We start from the raw sequence: 20989 nt of genomic DNA, 5'->3' as shown, positions 1-20989 counted from the left end.
CGCTTCCGGTCGCGGTGAGTCAGACTTCTAGATTTGTCGCGCGCCCATCGGCATGTTTTGTGGATAGCAACTCGGCTAGCAGGCACTGATATATGAAAGGTGCAATAAATGCCCTTGTGATTGTTTGCACTACTGTGTTGTCGTTCCTTTGTCCCAAGAGCACGGGTGTGAGAGACCCCATATCTGGCGCCCAACGTTGGGCTCTTGGGACATCGGACGATCGATTTAACAGTTTGCTTCGTTCGAGACCTTTGTTTGAACCGAGGCGTAGGCCTAGCGTGAATTTTGATCGCTAGCGTCGGCGGCGTGCTTTCTTGAGCGAGGTGATGGTGGCTGTAGTGTGTTTGAACATGTCAACATGCTAAGCCTTTCCGCAAGTGTTTTTTTTAATGAAATTCGTCAGTACGAGAGCCACGTGGTCTGCATCATGGGAGAGCGAGGCTGAGCGCCCGCGGAGCAGTGGCAAGCCTGAAGCGAGTGAGTACGGAAGCCTCGTGGGTGGTCCGAATTTCTCATGTAAATAGCTTCTCCTATCTCTTTGACTCTGATGAAGTCGCGGCTCTGGGAGCCGGGTGGCCGCGGGCCACGGGTGCCACTACGGGCTGACTGGTATTGCGGCCTGGCACCGGGCGCTCCGACACCGTCTGGGACGGTGGGCGCCGTCAACTCGGATGCTGCGTGCACCGAGCGGAGTAGGACCACCTCACAGAGCTAACGTCTCCTCGCGGCTGCCTGTTTTGCGCTCATTTTGGGTGTTGCTTTTGGATGCCGGTTGTTGTCAGGGTAGCGACGCTTTAGGCCTAAGGCTTTACGAAGCTACCTGTGGCACGCGGAGGGACACAACCTGGTGGACCGTGGCGTTGAGGCGTTGCAATTCGCTTCCCTCATTCTATTTAGCCTCGCACGAATTGAAATTACTCGTTCGACTCAAGAAAGCGAGCTTCGTTCACGTGAACTTAGCATCGGAGTAGCTGCCCGATCTTTTGCTAGCCGAGTTGAACATCGTACCACGTGGGCGATGCGCATGCATAATTCCTCTCCCTTGCACTACTTTAGTGTTTGCCGAGTGTGTTGAGTTTACGCAGCGTGATTGGAGTCACCCCTGGTTTGCTGTCACCTGCCCATCGTCTGCGCTGCTGCCCCGGACTACGACCGAGCCACCCCGGGCGATGGTGATGCTGTGGCCAGTTCGGCGCAGCGACTTCGGCGGCCTCCTGTATCCAGCTCACAACCCTCGGCAGCGGACAAAAGAGCCGGCGGTCACCGACAGGTACGGCGGCTCTTCCCAGCAGGGCGCGTCGGCGCGAGCGACGCTTGTTCGTACCGACTATTGCGTCGTCGTCTCCGGAGTCCTGGCCTGGCATCGTGCCGTCGAGTCTGCAAAGCCGCCGCTGTGACCGGCGGACGCCAGCGGTGCACCCAAGGACAATGTCGGCTCGCATGCTATGGACAGCGTGTGGACATTTCACCGGCGCGGCCACTGTTGCATGTACCACCTTGTTCACGAAGCACGTGTTGATGTTAGACTGTGTGAAATGTTTCGCCGGAATATGTAGTGATTTAAGGTTGGGGGATGTGGGGATGCGTGACTCTCACGCCTCCCCTGAGATCTAGTTTTCCCGCATGGCTCGTCTCCTGCAGGGCGGCTTCGCCCGCCGCGTGGCCTGGCGCCCGCGGCGGTTGGAGTGGTACAAGCGCGGTGCGAGAGATGGCGCGAGCGTCGCGCCGCGGCGTGGTTACTCGGGCGCCGGGAGACAAGGCGCGGTCTCGCTTGGGGGCTGTTGGGTTCGAGACAGCAAGCGGGACGGCCGTGCCGCACGTGCAGCGACCCTCTTGCCCGGCGGGTCGGCGCACGGCGGGGACGTCTCCCGCGTGCGCGCCGACCCATGCTTCTGCGAGACCGCCTCGCGTGGCCGCCCTCGAACGCGCCACGATTCGCGTGACCATACACGCGAACGACCAGGCCTTGGGATCCAGCATGGGGCGAACATATTCGCTCGCTTCCGGTCGCGGTGAGTCAGACCTAGATTTGTCGCGCGCCCATCGGCATGTTTTGTGGATAGTAGCTCGGCTAGCAGGCACTGATCTATGGAAGGTGCAATAAATGCCCTTGTGATTGTTTGCACTACTGTGTTGTCGTTCCTTTGTCCCAAGAGCACGGGTGTGAGAGACCCCATACAACACACACAAGCCTGCGCTCAAATTTCGCGTTAGAGAGTATCGTAATCGTCGGTGAACTTTTCTATACATTAGAGGTCATTACCGTGTGCACCAACAATTGTTAATAAGATAAAGATCTAATTGGAGTGCCTGGTGGTCACTGGAAGACTCATTAAGGTGGTAAATGATATTAACATCCGATAAATTTTGCATACAAGAATTTTAATGAGGTAAGACATCTATATCAATAACTTTCGCTGTCTTTTAATCAGATGACAATGATCCAGTTGTTCAGGATTGTTGAAAATATGAAATAACAATTTACTAGTCATTAAAGTGGCATTATTTATAGTTTTAGAATTATTGCTATGCCTACCGGCTGAAGCAGATGCCATAAGGTTATTTGTAAGTCCCGTGATACATTCTTCCGTTATTTCATTGGGTGTCATGTAGCGGTAGTTAAAATCGGGAACTCTGGGAAGGCTAGAGTGACCTTCTTAAGTGAATACAGATGAGAAGAACGTGTTGAATATTTCGGGGCACTCATTATCCGGGACGGGAGTGTTGTTATTTTGGAGGGAAATGGAACTCGCATCACAACGAGATCATATTTAGTTCGAAAACATTTAGGACTAGTTTTCATAAGTGATGGAAGATCATGTGCAAAATATCTTCCCCGACGCATAAGATAGCGCAATAGTTTTTTACGCATACACTGTATCTACCCCAAGCGGAACGGGTACTCGCACGCTTAGCACTCCGGTATATCCATATTTCTTTTTTGTTCCTTGGTTGCTTAAGCTTCCTAGTGAACCAAGAATTAGATTTATCTTTAGGTATTGTGATTAGAGTGACATACTAGGGGACCAGAGTTAAAACCCTATCTCTAAAGAGTGTCCAGTTTTCTTCACTGCTTTGGCTGTTAAATGAACGTACAAATGTATGCTAAAGAAAGGTTCAAACTTCTGTGCTGACAGCTTTGAAATTAGCTTTATTGCAATCACACATAGCCCATAAATTGTAACTGGAATCTTTAAATTTAGCTGAAGTAAGTGACCATCACTAAATCCATCCAAGCGTGCTGCTTCTCTTATCGTTTCTCGCGTTGTTATAAGCATTGGATCTAATATGTTAGTCTCGCGGGTGGGTTGGTTAGCGACTTGAGTCAGGTTGAAACCAACGGTCAAGCTACATAATTCTGCTGAAATATGACAAGATGATGATGATAGTCGAGCCCAGTTGATTAAAGGTTAATAGAATCTCCTATGAGACACGCTATCAGCAGGACATTGTTCAGTTGCCTTAGAAATATTGACGCACTGCGAATTAACAATACACCGACAATAATTAGGCGGATGTTAACAAGCCTCTATAAATAACATGATGGAAGATATTAGATAGGCTGCCCAAAAATTTCGATATTTGAATTGGCGTTAATTGAGTATGACGCTATTGCCTGCTTTACTCCTAGCAGGACGTCACCGCCACTCTTATTTATACGATCACGCCCGTATAGGTTGTATGAATCCCCACCGGGAAGCATGTAATCGTCTGTAATGTTAGGATTCAACCAGGTTTCTTTAGGAATGTGCGACTCGCTATTGTCTAGAACCGTAAAGAGCATATCGCGTTTCGGCACAATGCTGCGGATGTTAGCATATTGACACGTGTACTTGTTTGTCTTCATCGGGCTACACGTTTCACCACATACGTTCATACTTTACATATGTTGCATACGGCAGGAGGCGGACCGGCCGTGTGTAACCTTTGCTTACAACACGGCGGTGCAAGAAACAACACAGCTCACGCAGTTCAAGTTGGTTTACGGCAGGAACCCGGCGACAACGCTCGACGTTATGCTGCCGCACGTCACTAACGAAGAGAACGTTGACGTCGCTACCTATCTCCAGCGCACCGAAGAAGTCCGACAGCTCGCCCGCCTACGAATCAAGAACCACCAGCGTACCGATAGCCGACACCACAACCTCCGACGACGCTTAGGTCTTGCCTGCCACGTGCACTTTATCGAAAGACAACCTGAAGGGCTTGTACGAGCCCTGGCAAATGCGTGCAGTTTCTGTCGTTCTTGTCGTTTTGAGCGAAAAATATTCGCCGACAGAAAAGGGCGTTCCCTTCAGTTTATGTGCATATGAAAGAATGTGCACTTTGTCCTTGAAATAGATCCGTCACGCTGTAATTGGTATACGTTTATTGTAGCCGCACTTTCCTAGTCTGGAAAAAGGCGAAGGTTGTGGGATCGTTCCCCACCTGCGGCGAGTTGTTTTTTCATCCATTTTCATTTCCGTTATTGTATCGTTTCTTTATTTCATTTATTAAGCACACGTACTTTTCCATATGTTGTCGTAGGTGTCAGTGTTTGTTGGCTTCTCATGATATGACTAATAAAAATTGGGCTCCTCGGTTAACCCTATTTTTTCCTAGTCCGCGTACTCTTGCGAACTGCGTAGTTGTGATAGCTATGCCCAGATTTTCTAAAATCTTTTATGTTAAACTCCCAAATATTGTGTAGTCAATAAATCTGGCGGAATGTTCGCTTACCTACGTCCCAGCATTTCGAGAGCAACTTTATCACTAAGACTAATGCTGTACGCTTCTACGCTGTAACCTGGAATAGGCAAGGGCGATGTGGGCCATGTGTACTCTAAGTCAGGAGTATTCCAATAATCAATCTTAATCTGTGAAGAATCGAAATGCGCGCTTTATTTTACGAAGTAGTTCTCTGCTTTCGAGTGGGTCGTCTGTAAAAGCTTTCTTACACCCTCCACGCTTTACCTTATGCAGGGACATGTTCAGCCTATTGCTATTTTATAAAACAATTCAAACCACGGCACTGGCAGACAAACCACTCCGTCAGTGTCGCATGCTTCGCAAGCGACGTGCCACTGCGAGACAGTCGACATTTTCATTTCTTTTTTGGAGAGGGGGGGGGAGGCAAACTAAGGGCGCTATAACGTAAGCCTATTCTAAACTTTTTTATCTATAAGCCCTCAGCGATTGCTCGAAAAATTTTCGGGGCACGCTCACATCGCCTGTCTGTGACGCGACGTGACGAAAACTGCGAGAATGCCCCGTATGACATGATTTGTGCACACTGACTACGCATGATTAAACCAAACGAAAGAGAAATAAACACATCTGATTCGACGCCTTTCGCCATTAAGCCACTGCTAATAATCAAACATTATCAGGCTGCACCTACTTCGTCTGTCTGTCACGCGACGTTAGAAAACTGCGAAACCACACCCCGTCAAAGTGACCTGTACGCGTTACAAACTCTTTATTATGCCGAAAAAATCTTAACTTTTTTTTCTGAATAGGCAAAGACTACCACGTCCCGAAAGGAATAGAAGATAGCTGCCCGCCGATCGCTCTGGCACTAGCTACTCGCACTTGCCGGGAGGTGTGGATTTATTTGTGTATAATAATAAAAAAAAATGCCTGGCAGTTTCACGTTACAGAGCCCTTTCGGTACGTTCACTACGTCACTCTGCCAACTCTTTCTTGCTGAAGAACCGTTCTGGCAGCATTTCTAACGTTCCGTTACAGGCCGCTGCGATTTTCAACCGCCCATCGCAAGCTAAGTAAGGGAAAGCGGACCAATCGCAGACGCCGCCACCTTCCACTTCATCCGCTTATCTAATTTCACTTTGCTCCTCGCCTCTTTTCAGGTAATTCGATATGAAAATACGCTCAATGTAGCCCATGCTATTCGCCTTGAAAGGAAAAAAAGGAACCTCCCATAACCACGGAAAGCGCTTGACTGGGCTTTTCAAACAACGCTTCGGGTTACTGCTCGATGCTGGTGTGGCGCGTTACGTAAATTTGACATCAGCTGATTGCAATCAACAACAGGTTAGAACAGGTTATAACGTACAGCTTTACGTTATAGCACCCTAGCTTGTATTTTTACTCCTTCATCCAAATGACTCGGTCTGGTTCGAACCACCTGCCCACCGCCATTGCCAGAATTATTATTTCTGCATTTAAAGCAGCCATGGATGAGTACTGTATGGTGGTACTACTTCACAGTATAACTGCGTCATTTTTACCTTTCGTCAGCAGTCCCTTCTGCAACACTTTCGGGTCTTGAAGTTATCGAAATAAATAAATAAATATAAATAAATAATCAATAAATAAATAATCTGTTCATCTCAGTATTTTCGTGGTGCGGCTGTGTGCCAATTGCTAGGATGCACCGGCTTGACCAGAGTGGATCGCAAAGGCGCAGCAGCTAAAGCTCTCCATTCATTCATGTTACCTCACACCCTACTGTATAGAACTGATTCGCATGGTAGCTTACTCAGGCGACATCTGCATGGTATGCACTCATGGTTTAGAACTCTAGGTTGGCGACACTGTATACGCCCGGTACACCTCATGCGCCTTTATACGTTTGACGTACAAGTGGCATTTTTGCAGACTGACACTTTCACTTCTGCTTTCGTTGCCAAAGCGTGAGTGGCCCACTGAGAGAAAAGGCCTCTAGCTTCTGTAGCAGCGAAACGGCACCGAGATTCCCATTGCCTGCTGAACCACGTGACGAGCGGGCGTCACGCGCTCCTGACGCTGGTTCGGGCCTCGACGGAGCAAAGCCGGTGCGACGGAACACCTGCTGTCGGGCCAGCGCGTCACGTGTTGCGTCACAGGAGAAGGCATCGCCGTGACGGCATTGCACCAACGTGTCTCCACGGAGCAGATACAGCGACCCGACGCCACTGCGATGTTGCGCCTATGCGCCACGCCCCGTTGGTGGCCGCTGCTGTTTTATTTTCTGGTCGCGCATGGCGTCGATGGCATGCGACTACCTCGATTTCCCGGCAATACCATCCAAATTATGCCGATCTGCAGCTAACATGACACCGTAGAAGCTCTACAAACAGGTATAACCCACAGCAACTTAATCGCAAAACTAAATAACACGGCCAGCAGCAAAACTCCAAAACATTAGTCTCATCGGACAGCTCAAAGCACCGCTAAGCGGCGTTCACTTATACATCAATGCTTTCGCGTTTAGATAAATCTAGAGCTCATGTGTATTTGTAAAGTATTTCTTGGACAATTTTTATAACTTTTGTATGGTAAATAAAAATATACATTAGAAATGATCTGATGAGGCATTTGTGATGTGCACCAGAAGCCACAGTAGGCAATGCAGTAGCGAGAGACTAGAACTCATTGCGGATACAGAATTACTTTTTCTTGATAATTTGGTGCTGCCCGCCAATACAGCTCCTCCACAAATAACAGTACGGTAATCTATCTACACAGACCGAATTGTGCTATATGCGCGCAAAGACCAAGACATTTACAGACACACGCGCACTCACATGATGTAAAACGGTTTGTTCGTACTCGAGTTATCTCGCCGCAGAGCCACTGTCAAACTCATGGCACGTATAATAACAGCATCCATAGTTTTTGCTTTTCGCATGGTTATGCTGTATAACCTACTGGGCGGTTGCGGGAAAGAAAAAACGATAGAGATGTTTGAGCTACGTTAATTCCAATGTTGTCTCAACACTAGCCTTCGGCTTCGGGGTCAGCAGAAAACGAGCGGTACTATGAACACCCAAATTTGCGCGATACTCTGAAGTATCACATGCATAAGCGTGCTGGATTTTGATAACATGCTATGCGCTGCGAGTGACGGTTTTAATGGGCGAGTATGATAGCATATATATATATATATATATATATACTTATACTTTCCTCACCTGTTCGTAGGCACATCTCCCACGCATCAGCAACATTTTCTTACTGTGTTCAAAACGTTTTCAGGGTCATTTTAAGTAGGTTGACCAATAAGGTAGCGGTAATAATTCATAGGCAGTTTGAATAATATTTTTCACAACATTTTATTACCGTCAATCACAATAAAAGCTAAGCCACAGATATTTTTGTTGCGAAACTTAAATATACGGCAATAACATTAATACGCAGGAAAGTGGCGCTAGTTCGTAGGAAATGTATGATTATACAAAAAAAAGGTCAGACTTAGTGGGGAACGCATACTATGTGACTAACTTGCAAGCGTGTTCTTCAATGGGTGATGTGTAATTTTCCGCTAGAAAGGCAACCAGTCTCTTCAGCATCTGAAGGCGGCTATATGAACCATAGCCGCAGAAATCGTCAAAGTCTTCGTACTGAATGTTGTCGGCAACGATGTTATAATGCAGATTCGTGAAGTTCCTCTTGGTCTCGCACAGCTGCAGAAAAAAAATATGTGCGACGTTCAAAGTCTGGTATTTCAACGAAAGGAGCATGAGAGATAAGCATGCGCATTAAATATTTGTTTAGTACGATTTATGCCAGACGTAGCCCAGTGGTACAAAAACGCCACATCTCTAGTCCAACCATTGTGTTGCCAATATATATTCTTTGCTCCTTCTTCGAGTTTGCGGCGGTATCATTTCTACAACACAAGCAACCAAGTTGTCCGTCTAATTGCATCAACCATTCATATTGACATGGGTACTTGTTTATCTTTTTCGGGTGACCACTTTTCACCGTCTAACAGTCGTTATTGCTCAGCGCGGGACTTGCCCTGGCGTATGGAAAATTTCTCGAATGTTATCGATGGTTCTATCTGCTGTCTGTTGTCACCGAAGCTTGTGTAATCTGATTATATGTGGGACGCGAATTGTGAAGAACTATCTGAATGACACGCGCGCACCAGCGATTACTCTGGAACCTTTGATGACTTGTGTATAAAAGCCGACGCGCTTGACCCGGAATCAGATCTTCGGCCATTGCCGACTGTGCTCGTCGCTATCGCTGTTCTTTGAATGTAGCCGGTTTTTGAGGGCATGGGTTCGCCTAATAAACCTCTAGTTTAGTCAATCACAGTTTCGCTGCCTTCTTTACTGTCACTACTACGTGACATCTGGTGGGGGTGTGGGTTATGCGGCAGAATCGGAGAGCGCAAACACACTGCTGGTTTCTACAATATTATCGATGTATGCGATCGCCGCGCCCTTGTTGGTGCGCTTGAACTGCTGGCTGAAATTTGTCAGCAGCACTTTCACTTTCCCTCCGTGCGGTCGAGCGAGCCCTTTTGCGACGCAAATTTCATGATCGAGCAGTAGACGTTTGTTGCCCTGGATGACGGCGTCTACATCCGCGGGTGTGTCGTTGCGGATGGAAAAGACAATGCTAGCATAGAGAAAGGATTTCAACAAGAGGGGACAATCGTCGAAAATTGCAATAGGAAATGCGTCACGCTAGTAATAATATCCACCGCTTGCTGCTGCGAGCATAAAAAAAAAAGAATTTGACATGAAGTTAACAAAAATTGTTTCAATTATTCTATCGCTGAAAAACTAAAAATATCCGCGTATAAATTAAATTACACTTTGCGGCTTACTTTTCTTCCGTTGCCTGGCCACAGGCAGACACGTCGCCGAAGCTAGCGAGACCGGCTGCGCATATGAGCGTTGGCCTGTTCGACGACCCGTCTGCCTGTATTTTTTTTTTTCAATTTTTAACGTGAAAGCTTTACTGGGGACGCGAACTTGTGATTTCGCCGTGGCCGTGCTCCGAGGAGGCACATGACGTCACACCGCGTTCCTCGTCACACCGCGTTTTTCGTCGTTGCGTTCGCCTCCGCTCGCTTCAACAGTTGCATCGCATGCCTGATAACATGTCGGAGGATTGAAAAGGAGAGCTCGCGTGCGCCGCGACCACAGTTGAGGCGGCAGTATAGACACCGACAATTCTGATAAGCAGGAGGAGGCCTTGAATCGACATCGGAACGAGATGAAGAGGAAACGAATCACCCAGGAAGCAGACGAAGAGTGCGCCGAACGACTGGCTAAATGCCGCAACATAGCTATAGAAAACCAGACTAACCTGGACTTGCAATCAAGATTAACCAAGGCTAACCATGCTATGCCTTAGCTTTCGCTACGTATATGCTGGCATAGCCCAGCTAAGCCACGGCCAATTTTCAATTTAGCTTGGCTTGTTGGGCTCCTGACGAATTCTTGCGTTCCTTCGGCATTTTGACATGGAACCACTGCACTTTGGACTACGGCAAGGTGAGAAATTTTTTTCGACAGCGTGCGACGCATTTCAAGCAATTAGGCTCTCGGCTCGGAACCTAGACTTGTGGCGCAGTTAGCTTAAACTAGCTGGGCCGTCATGGCAGAGTTAAATTGAAAGAATGACTCGTACTGGGAGATATTTGCGACGCTTTCTATGAGCCCCAACTATATTGTAACTTATTTCGCTAGTTTTTTGGCGCGCTGGTAGCACAGAGCGCTATGTTGCAGTTTCCCATGTATGAATCTTACTCGGACAAGTTTTGGAGCAACGTTATTGTAACTAATTTCCCAAGATTATTGCACGTAATTTCGTTATCTTTTGGGGTACTTCTCGAGCGCAGTTGCCGCGCCTGGCGTTGTGACGCGGTTACCGAAAAGCAGTCCGCCCATGGTACGCAGTTTAGTTTCGCGATTTAATGCAACGTATACAAGACAAGCTTGTGGGTCTTTCTCTGACGCCCAACATTGTTGAAAAATTAATTTGGGTACGTTTTTTGGTATTTTTAGGCACGCTCGCCGCGCTTGGCGTTGTGACGAAGTTAGCGAAAAGCAGCTCGGCTGTGTGACACATTTTTTTCTCGTGTACTGAATCTTACTGGGACAAGTTTGTGACGCTTTCTGTGGCCCTCAGTTTGACTGTAATTAATTTTGTTAGATTTTGGGATAATTTTAAGGCACTCGCTGCGCCTGTCGTGACTCGGCGAAAACAGCTCGGTTATGATGACAATTAGTTTGGCGTGTACTGAATCTTACTCGGACAAGTTTGTGACAATTTTGATGACCCCGTAACAAGCTAAACCTTCCTTCGGTACTCACGCTTACCCAAAACGCGACGAGCGATTGCCAGCAGTAATAGCACGGAAGTGTTGCTTGCGCCGGCAGAACGCGCAAAAGATGACGCCACAGAGCTGAAACACCACGAACTTGTAACTCGAGTATTCTGTCTGCTAAACGACTGAAGACAGGCCTTGCACCCACACATTTGTCTTGAGTGCGAGTAGAAAAAATTCTGCGAGCGTCCAGCATGGTCTGGTGGAGCACCTGTCTTGTGGCCCCCTTTGTTTATTCGTAGCGTACTATCGCGCCGGTTGTAGCCAAGTTCTTTTGAAAACGATCAGTAACCTGTGAATTCGTGTTCTTACAGTGCAGGAAATAAGGTCCAGAAGTGGATGAGGTCTCAAAATATGATGCTTTCGCGGTATTTACGGTATTGTTTCGGATGAGTCGGTTATTTTCTAGGTCGTATAAGTAAAAGCGAACTGGTTTTGTTTGTAATGCCGTCCATTGACGCCTTTCGCACGTTTCGCTTCTAGACGCACTATTCGTATGTGTAAATACCAAAATGACACATGCTTCCAATTTATTTTTCTCAGCGGACGTTGTCTGATGGAGCTTCATGCCGGAACTACTGCTCCTTACCTGGTGCAACAACATTGGACGAATGCCCAAAAACCCGCAACGAGCATTTATAAAGAGCAAAATAAACGTTTCCTCATTTGACAAGGCGTCTCGCCCCTTCTTTATGAAATTACACGTGGCAAATACTCGATGGAGACTTGTAAGGATAATTCGCAATCATTGTTTCTCAATATTAAAAGGATTTCTCATGAAGATTGCACGCGGCTGAGCTTTAAAAAAAAACGCGTCGACCAGCGCAGCCGGCGTAATGCGTTCCAGCTAGCGTTCAATATGCGCGCGCCCAAAACTGAAACCGAAATTGTGGTTCAGGTATCGATTCCGGCGGCTTGGTGCGCTGCAGTCAATTCAACCGCTGAGCTCTATAGCAGTGTGAACTCTTGTTGAATCCTTTCTCTATGATGCTAGAGCGAGGCAGGATGCTCACTTGGCCCTCAAGTAGACTCAAGGCACGCTTGAGTAGACTCAAGCGTGCCGTCCAAGCAGAGAATTACTTCTCGCGAGCATTGAAGGAGGACAACGAAGGTGGCAGGCTAGGTCCGGTCATTAACTGGAATTCTTGCCGTGCAGATTTCAGTCGGCGTTATCAGACGTCTTACAGCTGTCCGAATTTGAGGGCCGTCTCATGTAGTCTTAGCTTTCTTCAACTTGGCGGCAAATAATCTACTGATGACAGAGTAGTCGGCTCCATAATTAACAAGCGCCTGACCGTCGAGAAGCACGTTGACGTCACTGGTTCTTGGTATTCTGTTGCAATTAGGTCTTGGAGTCGGATTACCACTGCGTCTCGTTGACCTCTGGCTGGGGCGTGGTCGCCTTTCGTCAGCCGTTTTATGCTTCCAGACTTCGTCGGTATGGCGGCGTCTTCTTCGACAGTGGAGGACCTTCGCCAGTTCGACGAACAGCTACCGCACCCCCTTCAATTCCTGCTTTTAGTTTTCCGAATATGGCTTGCAGAACGGCTCTGGGCCGGGCCAGTCTTTGGTCGGCGTTGTGCGGACAGATAGCGGCTGGGCGATGGCGAACGGCACGGTCGTCGTCGGTCTAGGTAGCCAGCGATATCGCAAGGCCGTTCACCATCCTGCGGCCACGGTGCGTTGACGGCGAACCCTCGCAGTCCCAAGTCATGGTATTGGCATCGGCGGTAGACGTGACCCGCTTCTCCGCAATGATAGCACACCGGACGGTGGTCGGAGGCGCGCCATACAGCCATTGGGTAGTGGCGCATGGTGACGGCGGCGGACGACGCAAATGCGGCGTTACAGGGCCCTGGCGCGTGCCCGAAGGGGACCTTGACGGCGGGCGACGGCGGCGTAGGTCATCTCTTCCAGCATGGGAGGCGGTGATTCGGGTTGCATTTCGGAAACGCCCAGTGACCGTCGAAGTTCGTCCTTGACAATCTCAGGGACCCAGTACACCTGAGATGTGCGACGATGGTAACACTTTGCGCAGTTCTATGCGCACAAGGGCCGTGATGGTCTGTTGGAGGTGAACAGAGCCCAGCACTTGTAATGCGCACTTCGGCGTGAGCGCTGGTTGGTTATATTGCCTCGTGCGCATTTCCAGAGTTTGCTTAATCGTTGTTGCGTCTGCCAAGAACTCGGCTACGGTCTTCGGTGGGTCGCGGATCAGTCCGACGAAAAGTTCTCGCTTCACGCCTCGCATCAAGACGCGAACTTTTTTTCTTCTCGGACATTTCCGGGTCAGCGCCCCGGAAAAGATGGGTCTTCTCTTCCGCGATGATGGCGATGGTCTCATTGGGTAGTTGCCCTCGTGTTTCCAGCAGAACTTCGACCCTTTCTTTTCGGACAACTCTCTTGAAAGTCCTCAGGAAATTACTGGAGAAAAGGTTGCACTTCGTAAAGGCGGACTACCGGTTCTCGAACCAAGTCCTCGCGGCATCTTCCAAGGAGCAATATACATGGCGTAGATTTTCCTCAGAGGTGCACTTGTTGAAGGTTGAGACCCTTTCGAAGGTTTCGAGTCAGGTTTCCGTATCCTCCGACGAAGCTCCTTGGAAGTGGCTTCCTGGGTTCTTGAAGCGCTATGACGGACACGGGCTGACACTGTGATTGTTGACCTGGCCGCGGTCGTCCTGGCGAAATCGGGCAGAAGTCTGTGCTACGGGGGCAGCCCTTGCAGCCTGCGGCTTGCTCACTGGTCTTGGGCGATGGTATTGTTTTCGAGGTTCAGGGTTCGTTGGCGGCTTTGATTCGGTACATGAACGCACTAGCACCTCAGCCAGAAGTCACGTAGTAGTGACGGTGAAGAAGGCCGCAAAACAGTGATGTCCCTGGTCAACACCGTCACTACTACATGACAGTAGCGATCGGCAGTAACTGTGGATTCATATTTCCTCTCAGGATAGATGGTAGATTTTATCAGTTTGATAAAAACGTCTTTACTTTTTCACGCTATGCAGCTTGGACATCACATTATTTCCTTAGATAGAACAATGCGGTCACGCTTTCTCCTTTTAGTAAGCTGTATGTTGCTTCGACGACGACATTATTTGCCTGAGATTCGCGGCGTTGAGAGCATTTTTTGCTTTTGCTTCTTTGGTCACGGATTTCTCGCCTTGAGGGATTGGTACAGACTTTAATATTTGTTGACCTGTTTTCGCAAAGTGAACCTGTAAAAAGGCCGGACCATTTTGTCATTTAATACACATTAAACTCCCAAATGTTGCGGTTTCCATGGTTCTATAAATGCCATCGTCCTTATCAATATGCGGAATTTCGATATATGACCTGAGATATGTCCGCTTGATAAAATGTTCTACGACGACTGGTTGAACATGGCTATGAGGTGGTTCCCAGCTCAATGACTGCATCCCACCGATGCCGCGAACGGCCCGAACGTCGCTTGACTAATATTGCATTACGAAGGCTGATGACCCGTTGTGTGCTCTTTAGGGCACAGCTGTTCGACGCCGGTTCCTGGGTTGAGCGTCTGCGTGCCTCGGCGTCGTCCCTCAGCGCAACCGAGATGACGCGGAGCGAAGTGGAGTATGGAATACGGTGAGAGCGAAGAGAAGGCGAGAAGGAAAGCGGAGGAGTAGGGTGCGACGAAACAATGAGGCGGAAGGCAGAGGACAAGGCTATGGTGAAAGCGTGACAAGAAAAGCATAGTGCCGCGGAAGACAGGCTGGCGCCGATACGAGATGGCGCCAGGGTATCACGCCGTCGTCTGTTCACCGATGGCATGCGGCGAGGGCGTCCACGATATCATATATGGAAACCAAGTGCTGCATGAGCGGTCTCTCTGCGGCGGCTTCTGTGAATCACGCCTACGCGTCATCCATGCGCTGCCTCGGGTGATTTGCTTATTAGCGAAGAAGTCACGCCACACTTCGATCCGTTTTCAACGTGTCGCAGAAGACAGATTGCCCGCGCCAGCCAATATTTCGCGAAATCGAAGATGCCCCCCAATTTCACATTAAGGAATATTGTAATCATCGGTGAATTTTTTTCACTTTTTGTTGTTTCCTTGGCGTGATTAGTTTTCTTACAAGGTTTCCCGATTTCCTTTAGGGATCTGGTCGATAGATTAAAAAATTTAAGTAGCACAGCGTTGTGTGCATGCTTTGCCGCTCAAGATCACCGCTGGCAGTACGTCTTATAATTAGGGATGTGTAAACATTCTAAATTTTGAATAATAATTGCGCACTCTTTGCTGTTAGATTCGTATTCTATTCGTTAAATTACTTTATGAAGTTCTGCAACATTTTTTCCTCCTGAATACGCAAGAATAACAACAGTTTTCGCCGTCTCAATTGAGCAAGGCTGTTGAAAGCGTAGGCCCTGCTTTCAGGGTAGCTGGGGCCGTCGGGCAAGCTAACAGGGTTCTTAGAGAATAAAAGGAATAATATGACTAATGTACAACACTTTAAAGTGGTCTAACAAGCATGTCGCGCCTTAGACTGCCTAAAGATAGGCTGTCTCTATGCAGGCAAAACAATTTATCATTTAGCGAATGTCACCACGTTTGCGTTCCATATAAAACAATGTGCGGTGTTGCAGTAATACATTTAACTCTTTGAATGGGCTCTGTGGTACTATGTTCCACCTGGTTACGCATTGTTTCTTATTACTTTCATTATTATCTTCTTGGTAGTACAACAGATACGATCCCCTCTGTTTTGTATCCGGCAATTACTGAAGCGAAGCCCAATGCTTAAGGGCGTTGTATATATGGAATAACGTAAATAATTATTGTTTCCAAACAGACCCAGACAAGCTTATACGTTTTACATTATTTAGAAATTATAACAAATGGGTAGTCCAGTCATATGCGGAAGCCGTTTTTTGCATATAGTCGTATTCGATTCAATTGCTATTTTTTCGTTATTGGAACAACGCTACTGATCCAGTACTGTTTAGATGCGCAAAATCAGCTCTGCACGCCGTCGCGACCAGTATGTCAACCTAGCTGCGCTATTATCGCCCTAGCTGGCTGGTATGCAACTTGTAGCTCCCAGCACTATTAAACACATTTGTCGCACTGTACGCATGTCATTCAGCGTCTTAACACACGTAAAGCTGATGGTAACTTGTAGGCGAAGTTTCTAGTATTTGGGTGAATTAGGCGCGTTACAGGAACTTATAAACTATTTTCCTCAATTACATGTCTTAGCCACTGCGGAGATTCAAAGAAGCGTCGCAAGAGGCCTACTTAGTGTATGATATTCAAAAACGGTCTGAACAGAGTATGCACTTCACGAACATGCTTCAGGGAGGAAAGCGCATAATGAATGGGGATGTAACAAGAAGTTTCCGCTCCCAGCGCATAGTTGAAAGCCCTGAATATCTCTACGCGGCGGGTGAATATTGCAATTCCCCACAAACATCCGAAGAGACAAAAGACATTCGCCGCAGAATCTTCGGCAGATCAGAATACATGGAGAGTGGTTCTTAGTATGACAGATGGGCAAAGTTGGCAGCATTAAAATGAACCAGCTGCACTGTGGGCACATGCCAAAATTTTGTGAACTGCTTTCCCAAAATATTTGGAGCTATCGAGGAAGCACTAACGCCGAGCGAGACGTATCACTGCGTAACCACAACTACCACCGTTACTAAGCTCAGACTATTGTAACCCCACCAAAGGTGACAGACAATAGGAAACGGAGGGAGAGAGCCAGAAACGCGTCCTAAAGCGCACACACATGGCTCTGCATTGTCCTGCTATTTATACAAATATAATTTACTTTTTTTTCATTTTCTTAATTCGGAAGCTTAGCCTTAGGCGCAATCCAAAGCATGTCAAAAGTACTTGAACAAATCTGACACGTGAGAAAAATGTAGAAGGGAACGATAATGTGACCCAACCGACCTTGAACGTTGGATTCATAATCCAACTTTCAAGGTCGGTTGGGCGGTCAGGCCGAAGGCCTGCCGTCCGGAGGTGGCGGAGACGACTTAGGTGAAGTCCTGGGTACGTCCATAATAGGTGTGCCACTGTCACAATTTGAATTTTTGTGTCACAAAACGGACACAGTGTGTCGTAAGGACCATGGTGCTGTCGCGGTCAGAGAGCGGTCACAGACGGGATGAGCGAGACCCCGACCCCCAGGCTCCGTAACGTAACTTAACCAGGGAGGGCTGACCCACACGGAGGTGTAAGAGCTCGTGTGGTACGTCGGAGGTTTTCTTTTTCCTGGATAAGTTGAGTGCAGGCGTCTTCAGGAAAATATGGAAGTGCGTACGGTTAATCTCTAGATGAGTGGCCACATCGGCTTCAAGGCGACCTGCAGATGCTGCTGGAAGCACCCACTGGATGCGCATCACAATATTTGTAGCTGCAGCAAGACGGTGAATGCTATTTGAGGGCCGAGTGGATCAAGATATCGTACGTATGTCGTGGATGACTTGAGTGGTGTCCATGCGAATAATGAGCTGAGAATATCGAGCAGCTTGAACAGAATGGACCAACGTGGCCAAGCAGTCTCGTATGGGGGCAAGCTTGGCAAGATAGACCGCGGTTCAGAATCAGCAACATATGGGCACGTCTGGCCTGCCTCTAGTGTCAATGGACAACCGAGAGCCGTGTGAATCATGGTGTAAATAACACTGGTGTTAGTGTATGCTACGAGATTGGCATCGTCTTGATTATTATCTACACAACTTAGGTAGGAATCTTGAGCATTCGCCTGGCGAAAAACCGGGCTATGCAGACGACCGAGAGACATATTGCCATTTAATTGTACCCTGTTCCACGTAGCTGCGTGGGGTGTTGTATAAGCTTAATTGTCTATTTCATGTTTCATGTACAGGATCCATGCAGCAACCGAGCAGAACATTCATGGTTTAACGCCACGCGCGCATCGACCTTGTTGCACAATTTCGTCGATAATGGTGTGTTGGAACTCAGTCAGTAGGGTTGAAAGCAAAGTGAGACGTGGTAGTGCTGTTACGGCCCGCATGGCTTTCTGATTAATGACCTAAAGGCAAGCCCATTCTGTCTTGGTGAGTTGATGAAACTGGGCGCTATAGACGACTCGTGGTTGCAGTACAGAAAGGACAAGAAGGCGAGCGATGGCGATGCTTGCTCGGTCAGATTTCTTCGCAATCCGACGTATCAACTGCATCGTTTCTTTGGCCTGTTGCTTTGCATACTTGACTCATGGGGCCCCAGATCCGAAAGAATTAGTTTCAAGGCCCAGCACACGGAGAATCGAAGCGTCGTACAGTGGCTGCTGATTCAGAGTAAGCTGAAGAGGCCAGAGTACCAGTAGACGCCGTGCATACTTGTTTGCTAATTACATATACGTCGTCTTGTCACAGGAAATTTCAAGGCCTACCTGAACACAGCAGTTGTGCGTCCCATTTAGGCCTCTGGAAGGGCTTATTCTTGGCGGCAAATTTCAGGAATAACTGGCCAAACATTGATGTCACCTGCATACATTATGTATTGTGCGTTAGGTATCTCCGCTAGCTTCCCAGCTAGTGGAAGGAGGAAGATCTTGAAAAGGACTGGTCCGAGCAGAGACCCTTGTTGGACACAGAATGTGCGAATAATTGACCTGCCGCTTCGCAAGCCACGCGAACGGAGAAGATGCGAGTGTGCAGGATGGCTTCGACGAATGTGCAGACAAGGCTAGGAAACTAAGGCCAATGGAGAATTCCAGCAATAGCTTCGTGTCTCGCTTAGTCATACGCTAGGAGAGTGTCCATTGCCAGAAGGGTGCGAATTATTCGGGAGCGGCTTTCGATGAGAACCTCAAAAGAAAGGTATGCAAGGACATCCTCAGTGCTCCGGTGAGGACGGAACCGATTTGGCCAGGATGATACCAGAAGTGCCGCTCTGAGCCACCATACAATGCGTGTCGAGAGCATACGCTCCATCGGCTTGCCTAACTTGAGGTTAGTACTATTGGGCGCATATGAGCGATATTGTCTGTATGCTTTCCGGGATTGGGATGAGGGACAATTTGTGCACGCCGCCAAGAATCAGGAATGGCTCCTGTAGTCCCAGCTTCGTTTATGGCCACGAACAGAGCATCCTGAACCTTATCTTCCCTGTTTTTATCAAGTTCATACGGCATGGCACCCGGTGCTGGTGCATTGAATGGCTTCGACAGGTCTATTGCCTCTAAAGAATCCGCCATATTGAAGGCAGCTGCTACACCCTCGATGTCGGCGAGCGCAGGCGGGTCCCTGCGTCCGCGGGAAAGCCGTTTTGAAGAAAGAAAGGAGGTGGTGCTGTGCAAAGAACGAAAAAGGGTGTGGGGGATAGTTTCGGCGAATACTGCTTCTCTCTGCCCACTTCCTAACAGGGCGCAGGATGCGGGTTCAGTAGGGCGCTCACCACGTTCCATTACCAGGAAGGTGCGCCAAATAGAGGCAGTAGACGACGAAGGACCGAGACAAGAGCACCAGTCCATGCGGCGGCCACGATCTAAGCGGTGTTCATGGCACCGAGCTGCTACTGAAGTAAGGCATTGGGCCTCTAACCAAGTGCCATTTGATGCATGTTCACATTCTGATTAAAGTTCTGCTCGGCGGCGCGCCGCCCAAAGATGCCAAAGTTACAAATCTGGAGCGGTTCACGATTCATCAACGCACGACGCCCATGTTGCTGCAACTAGTGCCGCACTAAGAGAATGCAACGGATCCTAGATGGAGTTGCGTACAGTGCTTTCTTGTACCATCCTCTATCGATGCCAGTCCATAACTCAACATAGTGAGCGAAGGCAGCCTGTTCCGCCCGAAGATAAACCAAGTTGAATCGGATGATGGTCGCTAGACCAGGAGTCGAGTTGACATGACCACGACACGGCCGTCCTTCCAAGCCACCAAGTCCGATGAGTGTGGCAGCGCGCGAGGGTGGTCTCGCCGACGGGTAGGCAGTGCCACATTATTGGAAAGCGTGAAATGGGCGTCCATAAATGTGTCGACCATACACGCAGCTTGTGCTCTGGAAATGGTGTAGCCTCATGCGGTATGGGGCGCGTTAATATCTCCTGGTACCATAATGGGCAACCAGGATGTCTCTGTCGTTGGTGCGCCATCTAGCCGAGACACAACTAAGCCGCACGACAACTGTGGGGGCGGGAATAGTACGAAAAGATCCTACGAAAAGATCCTCCGTCCTTCGGAGAACAACCAATACGGCCATGACTTCTTGCCACAAAGTGCACCACCGTGAAATACCACCACGGGTGTGATGAAGAGAGGATCGTACGTAAGCAACAGCCCATCCTGGAGGGACTTCAGGTATAGCACTCCTACGGTCCAGTATTGAAGGCGGTGAGTTTGCCACAAGTCCTGAAATGGGTGGCAGCCCGTTGGATTCTTGAAGCAGTGGAGTGTAAACACGCCGTTTACAATATATGAGACGCTGGCACAGCTCTTTCACCTTCCCAACTATGCCGCGGCCGTTACACTGTAAGATCCCTTCTGGCGCACTAGAAGACGTAGCAGACATCACAGGCTCAAATTGGCCACTAGAATCGAGGTGAGATGCTGCAGCTATTGCGCAACGAAGCGCAAGGATTGTTGAGGCGAAAGAGGTTTTCACATAGATGCTGGGTTGCGACTTTACAATTGCTAGTAAGTACAGCGGTGCGCCGTACTTCCGGAGGCGCCGGACGTTTGTGTTCAAGCGCGAGTAAGAGCGGCCGGGAGAGAGAAAATGTGGGGGCTTCTGTTCCTTGAATATGTGACTGCACAGGAACTACGGAGGTGAACTTTCTTAGTGCGTTTTGTGTGCATTTGTTCCTAGGCGCGCCGGCATTGCGTAGTTCTGTCGAGTTTAAGATCGGACGCTGTCCGCCAGCGCCCGTGAAACAGGCGAAGCAGCGAGCACTGACGCCGCATTTGGCGACCGCTGTGTCGGTCGTCAGTGCT

The sequence above is a fragment of the Dermacentor variabilis genome, chromosome 4 (assembly GCF_050947875.1).
Source record: "Dermacentor variabilis isolate Ectoservices chromosome 4, ASM5094787v1, whole genome shotgun sequence".
NCBI classification, from domain to species: domain Eukaryota; kingdom Metazoa; phylum Arthropoda; class Arachnida; order Ixodida; family Ixodidae; genus Dermacentor; species Dermacentor variabilis.
Note: the sequence above shows the minus strand (reverse complement) of the source record.